Source organism: Coturnix japonica, chromosome 4 (assembly GCF_001577835.2).
Source record: "Coturnix japonica isolate 7356 chromosome 4, Coturnix japonica 2.1, whole genome shotgun sequence".
NCBI lineage: Eukaryota > Metazoa > Chordata > Aves > Galliformes > Phasianidae > Coturnix > Coturnix japonica.
This window is the reverse complement of record NC_029519.1, coordinates 40,382,262-40,395,871: the sequence shown is the minus strand read 5'-3', so window position 1 is coordinate 40,395,871 and position 13,610 is coordinate 40,382,262.

Below are 13,610 nucleotides of genomic sequence, written 5' to 3'. Positions count from 1 at the left end.
AGAAAAATCAAATTGAGCTTTAGGAAAATAAAATTAAGCACTGATGTCAACAAAATGCAAATTTCTGGAACATCTGTGTTGGAGGACTATAATTGTGCTCATCAGGCAATGGATTAAGCTACAATTATAGTAGTCAGATTTAAACAGAAAGGAGAATTCAATTTATATGCATATTTTCACGTGGATAGCCCTTTAAAACACATTGCAGGAAGAATTAAAAAGCATTGATTTTAAGTAAGCCAAAGCTACAGAGCAGTCTGATCTCATTGCAACAGCCTATATGAGCATTATCATTACTGCAGTGAAGAAAACAGGTTTAATCTGGATTTCTGCTGGAACATCTGAGTGCAGAACAGTATTCCCTGCTGTTTATACTGTGGTGGTATATTGAGAAGACCTCCTATACATAGATGTTTGTAAAATTTCACGGCATTCATGGCACAGCTGAAAAGGTAGATACAACTCATTTCATAGACAAAAGCAGTTACATCTTAATACCCATAAGATTACAGTAGCCATAAGCAGATGCAAATCTAATTGCTTAAGCACAATGTTTTCAGACTGAATCATTTGAAATCACCTAAGGTTAGAAACTAACAACCGAGAGCAGCTAGCTGGTGGTAAGGGGATTTATTCAGACTTCAAGACCGTGTATTTCATTCCTAGTTTGGTCCAGTGAGTATTTAATTGCAGGATTATTTTCACAACACCCGAACTTTTATCTATCAATCCCTTAGCCAAATAAAGCACAGCTCTTGAGGGCCCCAGCCCCTGATGGGCTGGAACACTCATACATACAAAGAAGAACCAAGTCACCAGCATTACAGACCCTAACCAGAAACCAAACCTGAGACACTCTGCTCCAATGTCAGCAAATGTGCCATTTGCCCGAGACAGGGCACTGCCATTGTGACATAACCCGGGAAGTTCTTTGTATAGCAACAGTAGGTTGCTCCCATTAACAGCTCATCCGTGTTGCTGAAATGGTGAAATACACAATACACACCTCCTCACTGACATTTTGAGATGAAAACAGAATGGCGTTCTAATCACACATTCAAGCAATGTCACCACTGATATCAAACATAAACGTTATAGAGTTCAGCTGTGTAAGTCTTCTGCAGTGTTGAAAACAAGTGTATTTTCAGTAGTTAAATGTTCAGCATGTTGTTAAGGAGAGTTCAGTTAAAGTCTACAAGGCTTAGTCCTTCCAACTAATAGCATGCTGCTGCATTAACCTTCCATCTGACCAGCATTCCTGTTGATCTCAGTACCTGGAGCATTATTAGGTCAAGGCCTAGTAGAGTCGTAATGGCCCCAGTACATATTCCCACACGTCAAAGAACACAGCCACAAACATACTGTACATCTGCTATGTTGCCCTGTACATTATGGAACATTGCAGAACTTCTAAGCAGGGGCAAATCCACTGTACATGATCACATCACAAGCTCTGCATGTATGTGAGCGTGCTCGGAACAAAGGTTGAGTAAGAATTGGTATGGACTGTCTACTGAGCATTCCTGTGAAAGCTCATTTTATTTTCTACTTGACCCATCTGCCTCTCAGATTGAGGGGCTAAAATCCTAAGAAGGATGAATTCCATGATAGCAGCAATCACTGTAGGGGGGCACATGCACTCCTGTGGCCGTGGCACAGCTTAGCCTCCTTCCCTGATACAATGTGAGCAGCGGTAGAATGACACGCCTTCTCCAGGCAGGGTAGTTTGTATTTATTAGTGTAGAAGTGTAAAAATATTTGGTGGTAAAACGAACCCAGCGGATGTTTTTGCTGGCAGGAGTCTCGCAGTGACAACTGTACTACTCATTGTGAAAGAGTAACAACAGCTGAGCACGCGGTGGAGTTCTGCATCGACACAGAGGCATCCAGTGCTCTGTGATTAATTGGATTATAGCAGCTTTCCACTTCCCACCCAGATCAATTGGCATTTTAATTTTTTCACTTATCACCCTGGAGGATGGATATTCGAAACAAGTAACTCCTACACTGGGCCTTTCGCAAGAGCTTAAAAGACATTTTTCCCTCCATCCTCCTGTTCATTTCTTTACTGCTTTGCTCCATTTTCACTGTGCTCAACTACAGCACAATTTTTTTTTTTCCTTGGAAGAACAATCACTTAAAGTGACACAAAATAAAACTTTTTTTTTTCCTTTTTTCCTTTTTTTTCCTAACAGTGATAAAGCAAAACAAACGTATCAAACTTTGGTTTATGTGAAATCAGAAGCAACACATCCCCAAGATTTTCCCATCTAACTCAGGTTAGCAGCATTTCCACTGCTGCAGAAGTACCTTTATCCAACAGAAAGGAGCCTGCCTAGAGAGATGCTATTTTGCCATTGCTGAAACACTTTCTATGCTTCTTATACATTTTGAAACTCACAGCACGTATTTTCACCTTTCTTTGCTTTGCTTTTTGCTAGAACCCTGAGATCATTTTTGATCAGTTCATTTTCTTGTAACTCTTCAGCCCAGAAATTACAGTGAGGAACATGTGTTATATGAGAGGGTTTAGCTGCAAGGGATGAGATCCCAGACATTCCTGGAGTCAGGAAGATTTTTCCAGAGGACACCTGGGAGGTACAGGGAAAGACTACACAAAAAGGACTACTCTCTGCTTTCACATTTCCCTTTCTAAATACAAATGAGGTATAAAAACAACACAAGGTTCACTTCTTCTCCCCACATAAATAGGAAAGAAATGTGAGAATAAAGGGGCACCATGGGATCGTCACAGGAAATGAAGTGCCTGGTACTAAAATCTTCATCAAGAAGACAAATGATTCTCTATGTATCTTATGACATACAAGATTTCTGCCTCAAAAGTGTAAAACGTGCAGTGTCACTAAGGCACCAGTGATAAAAACTGCAATAAAAACAGACTGAGTGAACAGTAGCTGCTATACTGAGAGGTCATGAAACTTCATAGCATGATTGTATGTGTCCTTTGTTGGTATAAAGTGCTAATAACAATTTTCAGAAAACATGATGTATAGGATAAGCCCATCTTGACAAATACTGTCATTCCAGCATGCCAGGGAGTCGGTGTTTGACATGACAGCATTGACAATCTGCTCTCTTTCATACTGTCAGTATGATCAAAGCCGTGTTTTACTGCTTGATCAATGTTTGTCGTTTCATACATGGCTGGTGCACAACCCTGTGCTGTCAGCACGCACAAGGCATCTATCATCACTGTATCTGAAGAGTTAGCTGTAGTGAAGCTACTGTTGAAACATCCTCCGTTTTTTTCTGCGACCTCCTGGTACTGCGCTGGCACCACTAGGCTCCAGTGAGTGATGAAACCATAACCTCTTGTCCGTATCATTCACAGAGTCTCAGCTCTGTAACATGACCAAACAAATCGCAGCAAAGCAGCAAGTCAGCTAGATACGGCTTAACAGTTCCAAACCCACAGAACACAGAACAAAAGATATAATTAATGCTTACTCAGGTTCTTGAATCATACAGGACAGGTGCTCCCCTTCAGACTCCTACTAATGGTGGCAGGATGCCAAGCACGCAAAGCCACAGGTGAAATCTAACTAATCCATAGCTTACAAATCTCAGTAACTGGATCGCTGTTGTGTTAATGTGATCTGACTGGAGATACTCTCTGTCATCTATCTCCAGCTGAATGCTGCACCACTGACTGCATGGAGCTAAGTGATGCCAGAGGCACACACTGCCCACCCAAGCTCTGAAGAAGTTCCACTGTGGTCCTGAAATATTTTCTGTGTGCAGCTAATTCTGCAGAAGCCTGGGGCTGTCTGCGTGGACTTTCCCTTAACTCAGCTGCAAGCAAAGCATGAGGCTTTGAGGCTACAGCCCAGAGTTCATTCCAGCACAGCTCACAAATACCAGCACTCAATTACCAGCTCCTCTTCACATGGTTTTGTTATCATTTAGGAGAAATGCCAGAGACACCCACTTGCCCCACACTTTTCACAATCTGAAGGAACACAGAGAGGTTTCCAAGTGCAGAACAGTCTACACTCACCAGAGACTCCAAAACATATGACCTTGAAATCTTGCTCCAGTTTTATAGAATCATAGCATTCTATGAATGAACCATATGCTATGGTTGAAAGAGACCTCCAAGTCCAACCATCAATCCCATAAGGACAGTACACCCTTCTCCTTGCTCTACAACCAGCTGCATACTTGCCTCATTTTCAATAAAAAGACTGTGGTCTCTAGTCATACAGCTATTTTCCTGCGTATTATATCAAGAAACCATATAAAAACCATTCTGAAAAATCCATTACTTGTTCTGATTCAACTTCATCTTCAACTCCATTAACCAAAACATTTATGAGGCAGCATTTCTCACCAGAAGCAGTCATCTGAAGCCAATCTACATGGAAATACTTAATCAAATGTTATTCTACATTGCTCTACACTTGGTTAGAGCTGTGTTTATTTCTTGCACACATCTAAATGGTGTGCAACTCACAGATCTTCTGTCTCATGGGTCAAATAAGCCTTGAATAAGACTGCAAGTGAATGTACTCAAATTTGGTTTTTGCTTGTTCTTCTGCAAATGAGTCTTATAATACTCTCATATTTTAATTTTTCTACGTAACCCTGCAATAGATCCATCATTCAGACTTGTATTTAAAAAAAAGAAAAAAGAAACAAAATTCTCATATGGGACTGATCTTCATCAGGCAAATTCCCTGAATTTGGTTTACTGGAAGCATTGGTTCCATGTGAGGATAGGTGCTTAATTTGATTTACTGAACTGGCCGACATTTTTGAGTCATAATTGAGCAGGGTGGGACTTTAATTAACTTGAGCTTTTCACCACTGCAAGTTTACACAGGTTTTGGTACAGCAGCCAAGCACTGGAAGCCTATTTGTGGAAATTTCTTTCACTTTCTTGATCACCTATCTATCCTTGAATGTTCCTCAGTGACCACTACTTTGCTAAGGAACAATACTGGACAATTAAAAACTGTGAGCAAACACGACACTCTGCAAAAATTATATCATCCCATGTCACCTGTTAATATTTCAGATCCACCTCCTCAGAAGGTGGACTACCACAGACAGAAGTACTCAGAGTGATGGCTCCTTGATATGTTGTTAATTTATTTTGCAAGATGATGGTGAGATGGAAAGAAGATATCTAGCCACTGCAGAAGTAAACAGCTGAGTAAATGAATTATGACAGTATATGTATTAGGATCATTAAGAGTTTTTTCCATTGAGGAAAAGCGATACTGTTCTGGCATGCCTGCAGCATTTAATTCCACCACAAAGTAAATTAATTAATGGTGTATAACTATAAACTTATTTTTGCTTAGGGATTCCAAAGATGAATGCCAGCCATATAAATATTTATTTAGAAATTATTTTTAAGTCAACTTTAAAATTTAATTGTTTTAAGTAATTTTTGGAAACCCATTATTATTGGTTTCTTATTTGTTCTTAATTTATTCATTACATTGTGTAAAATAATTTAATATTCTGTATAAATTATATGAATTCAACACACACTAGAAGCAGTAATTAATTTTTTTTTCTTGTGTAACTTAATACTTACTATACATTTACAGCTTTCAAGATGTAGTTATACAATGCTTTGCATAGTGGAAACCTGGCTTCTAGATTTCATATAATCACGAGGTTGGAAAGGACCTACAAGATCATCTAGTCCAACTGTCCTTCCATTACCGTAGCTACCAAGGTGTTCAGGTGTTCAGCTGCTACACTACAGATGTCCCTAAAATGCATGAGCTGCCATACTGGATGTGCCCATCCTAATGCAGACTTTCTTCCATCAACAAACATCAAATTGCGAGCCACTGCCTGTAAACTTACATCGCAAGATACTGATTGCTTTTCCTCCACAGCTATGAAACCTCACTAAACAAGTGATGCAATATTGACCTTTTAGGACACACAGTGAAAGCTCATAATAAGTTCTGATTGCAGAACTGCCAGATAAAGAAATCACAGATCAGATTTATCCCCCAGAGTAACATGAAAAGTTGCAGAACTGCAAGATAAGGGAGAGACATTTTGACAGTTAGGAATGCCATCATGTGACTTGCTGGAGGATGGGCTCTAGTGACTGAGGAAGCTGTTAAGGTGAAAAGACAAAGTGCTCTATATCAAGAATGCCGCTGTGATATTACTTTCAAGAATAGGACCATAAGGTTTGGCGAAGACCTCTAAGATCACTAAGTCCAACCACCAACCCATCTCCACTGTGCTCACTAATAACATCCTTAAGTGCCACATCTCCACAATTCTTCAACACCTCCAGGTAAAGAAGAAACTACTGTCTTTAATCTTTGGACTGCAAGTTCATCTTCTGAAGATGTATCTGAGAAGGCGTTTAACACAGCTGTGAACTCAGCTGCTTCTCAATGCACATTACTGCAGGAACATGACATTGAGTGCTGCCACTCCAAGGTGGGCTGTACTCTACACTGCACTGAAAGTCATCACCTAAGGAGTAACATTTTTGTCACTCCAGCTAACAGTTAAAGCAAGGCTAAATGCTTTCCTTTGTGTGATAAGAAAAAAAAATCTTACTGTTCTGTTATTAGAAGCTATAATCTGCTGCACTGAAAAAAAGAAACAATAATCTTGCATAGGAAGGGCCTGAAAATTTACATGGAAGACCATAGCTCACAGCTAAGTAAATATTTCACCACTTCATTGGGTTGCTTTTTTATATATGTTTATAAAAAATTCTTCTTTATTTTGTCATCAAAAGTTATATTACTAGAAATCAAACAGCCATAAAATATAACACACAGTTCATTACCTATCCTTGTATTTTACCCAGTACTAAGAAATGAAGAAGGTTATGGCAGCACGTGATATGGCAGTTCCCTTCCATCTGTGTCACCAGGCTTTACTCTGTCATACATTCAGCAAATACCATCTATCCTTTGTGTAATTGTTGGGAATGGAATGTCTGGTATAGCCAGGGCAGCTGGAGAAACCATGTGAACTGAAGTCCTCACTTTGGGAAGCATTGTTGTCATTGTATTTCATAAGGACGCGGCTTACAGGTAAAGTAATTTCCCTACATATAAAAATCTCTGCATCCCCTATCTGGGAAAAAACGAACAAACAAACAAACAAACACTAATAAGAAAATTCTGGAAAAGAGACAAACTCGCAAAGAAACCCTTGTCAAAGATTTTGATTTGTAATACCTATACAAATATTCGTATCAAGCCATAAACTTTATGGAATGCAAAGTCCTTCTTAGTAATCATTACAATAGGCAAATCATTTGTTACAAACCTACTCTACAGTTCACACTAAGCACCATCATTGTGTGTTATTGCAGAATTTAATGTAGCATTGATGCAATGTAACTTGCACAGATGATAAGGACATGATAACAGAGTGTTTGCTTTGCCATCTATTCAGCAAATTGGCTGGAGACGTAGGACAAACTTACAGATATTTCACGTGCCTCTACTGTCTGAGTGTGTCAGAATCTTCCTTTTACATGACCAAAGAATTATAGAATCCTTAGAGTTGGAAGGGACTTTTGAGGGCCATCCAGTCCAACTCCCCTGCAAGGAACAGGGACACCACAGCTGGATCAGGCTGTCAAGGGCTTTACCCAGACTCACCCTGAAAGTCTTCGGGGACAGGGTATGAAACACAACTGTTCCAGTGCCTCACCAGCCTCACCATAAAAGATTATTTTCCTTATATATAACCTAAATCTACCCTCTCTGAGCCATTTCCCCTACTCATATCGCCACAGACTATATTCTGTCCCCATATTTCCTGTAGCTCCCCTTCAGATTCTGAAAGGCTGCTATCATGCCACAATGATTGTAATGTCAGATTGTGAGACTGGGGATATTTCACAGATGGCGCAAGGATACTCAGACGCACAGTGTACTTTCCTTATTCAGCACTACAAGTCTGCATAACTCACTCCCTTCCTATCTCCCCTTCTGACAGACTCTATATCTGCTTATATCCCAGCAAGAACTTGAGACGTAAAAACATAAAATTAAGCCAACAAAACATGCTGCAAGAACAAACACACATTTCTTATCGAGGATAGTATCACAGTTTCACAAATAAAGCTGCTCCTGGCAATTGCAAAGCTAAACACTTTTAAGCCATTGAACATAATAGTTAACAAGCGTGACTGTTGAACTCTCAACACCACCATTTAACTGCTAACCATTTAAATGCTTGACAATTGTCATCTACCTGAAATGATGAAAAACTTATTGTTTTTTGGCCCAAGGGATAAATGAAGGATGCATCTCTGCAGGGCATGCATAACGGTATGGCATAGGTGTCCTGTTCTTATATCACATCCTCTGAGTACTTGTGGCAGCTCTCAAAAAGACGGCATGAAGATTTATGAGAGAAAGCCATGAAACCAAATCATTTCCTCTAAGTCTCCTGCCTGTTTTGGCCCTTTTCCAGTCAGATCAGTCTGCTTCACAACTTCCTGCTCCAAGCGTCTGCACCACACACCAGAGACGCGTGCAGGGCTCGAACAGCCTGACACGGCGACATTCCTGTGTAATCAAAGCCTTCTAATGAGGGTGTTACAAGAAAGAAACATGAGGTGAGGGCTCTTTGTGATAAATATAGCAAGATGTGTGCAAATGGGAGATTTAGGCATGTAATAAAGGAGCAAAATCAATCAGATGTTATCAATTGCACAAGCACATCACTCGGAAGGATGTTGGCTTGCAGACAGAAATATGGTTGACAGCCCTGAAAAAGAAATTAAAAAAATAATACAGAAATGCTAGATGGAGAACACAGAAACTTCTGCTCAGTTGAGTCTTTTGAATCACTATGCACATGCACCTAAAAATACAGCACAATGACCTATCACCATTTCCTGATTGTGGATCAAGTGACTCGGTTCAATCCCAGCAGCTGTGAAAAGAATGGGAGAATGAGCTAGAGCAGATGAAGGGCATTAGCAAAGGGAAAAGCCAATACACAGCGTTCTGAGTCCAACAAAATACACAAAAAATCTTACACCTGAAACCCTCAGAACTAGTCAGCTACTGATCAGATGAAAGGTAGTGGCTTTAGGCTGTGCCAAGGGAAGATCAGGTTGGCTATTAGGAAATATTTCATCTCAGAAAGAGCAGTAAGACACTGGCACAGGCTGCCCGCAGAGGAGATAGAGTCACTGTCTCTGGAGGTGTTCAGCAACCATGAATATGTGGCAGTGAGGGACATGGTTAGTGGATGAGTTGATGGTCAGACTGGATAATCTTAGAGATCTTCTCGACACATAATGATTCTATGATTCCACATTTGGGAGTTGACAAATAGATGCATGTTACTCAACTGGGATCACTGGAGTTAGAGAACTGTATTTAAAAGCCACCATTGTATAGGTCTTAACCATGCCCGAATACCCCAGAGAACATTCATGGGCCAGCAGACATTCATGTTGTTTACTTTGTTCTTGTTTACATTTGTAATAATTTGTATTAGTCATGTTCATTTCATCAGCTGCCTTAATTGCATTTCACTGTGTGACATGCATTTTTATAACAGCACTATTAAATATTATTTAAAGTACTGAACAGTAAACAGAGTTTAATGATTAAACAGGGGAGTACAACAAGCATCAGTTTTCACGAACAAAGTAATTCAGGTATTTTTCCACAAATACAAAACCAAGTGCATCTCTTTAAAGAGAAAACATAGCTAAGGGGAAAGACTTGCAAATAGTTTGGTCAAATTTTGACTTTACAAAGACACAAAGAGAAAGAAATAATGGAAGTACAATGCAGTTCTGCATTTTCTTCTGAAATGAATATTTTAGTTAATTTCATAGCAGAAATTTTCTGTAAGAGAACAAATTATTCTTGTTGAACGTGATTGATTGTATTATTTTTGCTGATGCTGTAAAAATCAGAATCACAGAATGGTTAGATTGGAAAGAACCTTAAAGCTCACCCAGTTCCAACAACCTGCTGTGGGCTGTTTGCCACACACCAGATCAGGCAGCCTAGGTCCTCACCCAACCTGACCTTTAGCACCTCAGTGAGGCATCTATAGCTTCTCTGAAGAGCCTGTGCAAGAGCTTTGTATCTCCTCTGAGTAAGGAATTTCTAACATCTAATCTAAATCTCCACTCTTTTAGTTTAAAATCATTACCCCTAGTACTATTGGAATCTACTCATGTAAAAAGCTGATTTCTGTCTTGTTTATAAACTACCCTCAAGTACTGGATGGCAATAGTGAGGTGTCCCCAAGAGCCTTCTCTTCTCCAGGCTGAACAAGCTTAGCTTCCCAAGCCTGTCTTCATAGAAAGATGTTCTGGTCCTCTGAACAGCTTTGCGGCTTCCTCCAGACCCACCCCAGGAGCTCCAAGTCTAGCCTACTACAAGCATGAGAAGAGCCAGGACCAGTGTTTACCAAAACATCTACATTAAAGAGAAATGTTAACAGCTTGACTGAACGCACGCCCCTCTTTAAGTCAGCAGTCTGGCAGAAGAGGCCAGGAGGCTCCAAAAACAAAGGACTTACAGCATCAAAAATTGCTTGGGTAACAGGAAAAACAAACAGATACAAACCTACAAGCACTTCAAGGTCACTTACCACTACTACAGTAACATAAAACTTTTTTGAGTAGAGAAGGGTCATAGAATCATGAAATCATTTAGGTTGGAAATAACCATTAAGATCATCCAGTCCAACCATCAATCTGCCACCACTGTGCCCAAGGTTACTTTCTCATAGGGGATTTCCCAAAGTCCAGATGAAACTGTTCTTTGCCCTCATCTCCATGGAGTGAGGCCACAGCCTTCCATGCTAAAGAGATACTCTTAGGTGCCTGATCCCTGTTAGAAGTGAAGTTGAACAGAATGTGGCATGGCATCAGCAATCCACAATGCTATGGAGTACGGGCAGAAATGGCTACTGCTTTTTAACTGCAGAGGCCAACTGCTTTCGCAGTGTTTCACTGACAAGTAACAGAGTCAACCTCAAAAATACTTCAATAGGTAAAGTCCAAAAGGAAATATGAGGCTGGTCAGGTATGCAGCAGAAGCCACATACTAACTGCTTGACTCAGAGACAGTCTTCAGGGTAGAACCCTGGCCATTACCTTTGGTTTTAGTAATTTTCCTTAGTTAGTTGATTTATCTCCCATCCTTTCCAGTATTCATTCATGCATGGTACCCAACTGAACTGTAGCTTGATTTAAAGCAAATGAAATGGTACCCTTTATTTTTCTGGCACTTCCTTGTGCAGCTTTGCAAAGCCAAGATCCAAACCCTATTAATTCCACTTAAAAAACCATAGTAACTACACTAATGGTACACTGCAACAGCAAACAGTCTCAGAGATTATTCTGTCCATTATTCCGTCTGACAGAGAAGTAGTCAAGGTAATTATATCTGTATTACTTACAAGAGCAGAACCAAGCCTCAGGCAATCCTCTTCAATGCCCATGTTCCTTTCTGGTGTCAGCTAACTACCTCCATGCTTGGATCAACACATCCATTTGCATTTAGGCTGTGTGAACAATCCCAAGGTCTGGGCTCGAGACCAAAGACAAATGAAGAAGAGCAATGTTCCAGTGTGAAGATTGCCATAAAAAATGTCCAGCACGGTCAGGAGGGAAGTAAACTCTTCGAAAGAGCTGACAATAGCAGGACTAGGGGCAAAGGTTTTAAGTTGAAAGACGGAAGATTTAGGTTGGATGTTAGGTGGAAGTTCTTCACTACGAGAGTGGTTAGGCCCTGGAACAGGCTGCTCAGGGAGGCTGTGGATGCCCCGTCCTTGGAGGTGTTCAAGACCAGGTTGGACGGGGCCCTGGGCAACCTGATCTAGTAAATGTGTATGTTTGGTGGCCCTGCTAGGCAAGGGGGTTGGAACTACATGATCCTTGAGGTCCCTTCCAACCTGGGTCATTCTGTGAAAGCCACCAGGAAACAACTTTCATGAAGATCTTTATCTGAAGGATTTGCAATCTAGTTGCAAGATTACTTTATCTACAGGAAATGCTCAGCCAACTCCATTGTGTCTCCTTAGAGTGCTTCCCCATACCTGGGAGAAACTCCTTCTGTTCTCTCATGTTTTCTTCTAAAACTCCCCTTTCTAAAATGCTTACAACTATTTTGAGAGATAGAAGTTGCTTTGATGCTTCCTGATGCTAATACTGAGTGATGATGCCTACAGATTCTCAGGCACTCCTCATGTGCTGGCATTCCTGCATCATCTCTGTTCCTTTTAATCATAGAATTACCCAGGTTGGAAAAGACCTTGAAGATCATCAAGTCCAACCACAGCCTAACCACAGTGCCCTAACTCTAACAACCCTCTGCTAAATCATATCTCTGAGCACCACATCCAAACAGCTCTTAAACACATCCAGGGATGGCAATTCAGCCACCTCCCTGGGGAGCCTATTCCAGTACTTACTTTTCTATGTTCACAAGGGTTTTCAGGGAAGAGGGGCTCTTTTTTCCATCCTCTTGAGCACAGAAGAATCTAACACTTAGTATGGCTTTATGGAAAGGTAAATACATAAGATATGATTCAAGTAGTGAAAAGAAGCATTTGGAGACAGAGAGGAAGAAGCCCACAAAAAATCTCTCATTTCTGGAGACTCCTCAAAACTATGTTGATAGTGATACTACAAAGGCATTAATGGAATCTTTGATGAAAATGAAAGTTCAAGGTGAGCTCTGAATAAGTCACTTGAAAGCTTACACACTAGAACATGTACTATTCTCAAGCAGCAAGAAACCCAGAAGGAGTTGATGTTTCTGTCATCTTTACAGAAACTTCTAAAAAGCTACATTGGCCCCTGCAAAAGACAAAATCTCATCATCTTCAGGCTAGAGTCACTCAAAATTAAGGTAAGCAACAGCACTACTATGCTCAGTTTCCAGCAGCAATGTACAGATTTCACTGAAAAGATCGAGGAAAAAGGCAGATGGTTGATCTCTTTTTTTCTTTTTCTCTTTTGTAATACTCAGAACTGAAACAAAGCTGTTCATTAACAGGCAGTATTTCATGCTTCCTTGTGCTGGACTGTCTAACCAGTTAAAGTAGTCTGGCTTCAAGGATGCCATATCTATATAATAGGTTAAAATACACATGTCCTAGGCTTGGCTCATCAGGACATCTTCAAAACATCTGCAAATTTTGGTGCAGTGCCCAGGAATCATAATGATTTCTGAAGAGTTGAAACTGAGATTTATTGAGTCAGACAGGGCAATACCTGGAAAATTATGAGTCTTAGGAAAGATATGCTATTGGTAATAGCATTTCAAAACTTGATGAGAGTCAGCACTGTGGAATGGTGAATTCCAGACGTATTTTTAATGGTGTTTGTGATTACCCTCTATTTCAAAGAATCAGCTGTCAACACTGATCATTTCCTTTTGTATAATTCATAAAGTGGTTAATTTCAGAAGCAAAAATATTATGGGTTTGAGTAATTGGCTGTTGAAGCACAGTAGGTACAGGATCTCCACATCTGGTGCCTGGGAGCACATGCTCAGTCTTCTGCAAGCTTGCTCTGCAATGTACTGTGAGAAGGAAAAGTGCTTCCCCATGCAGCTTCTGCCTGAAGCTGTGGTAGAAGAAAAACTCCTCAGAGA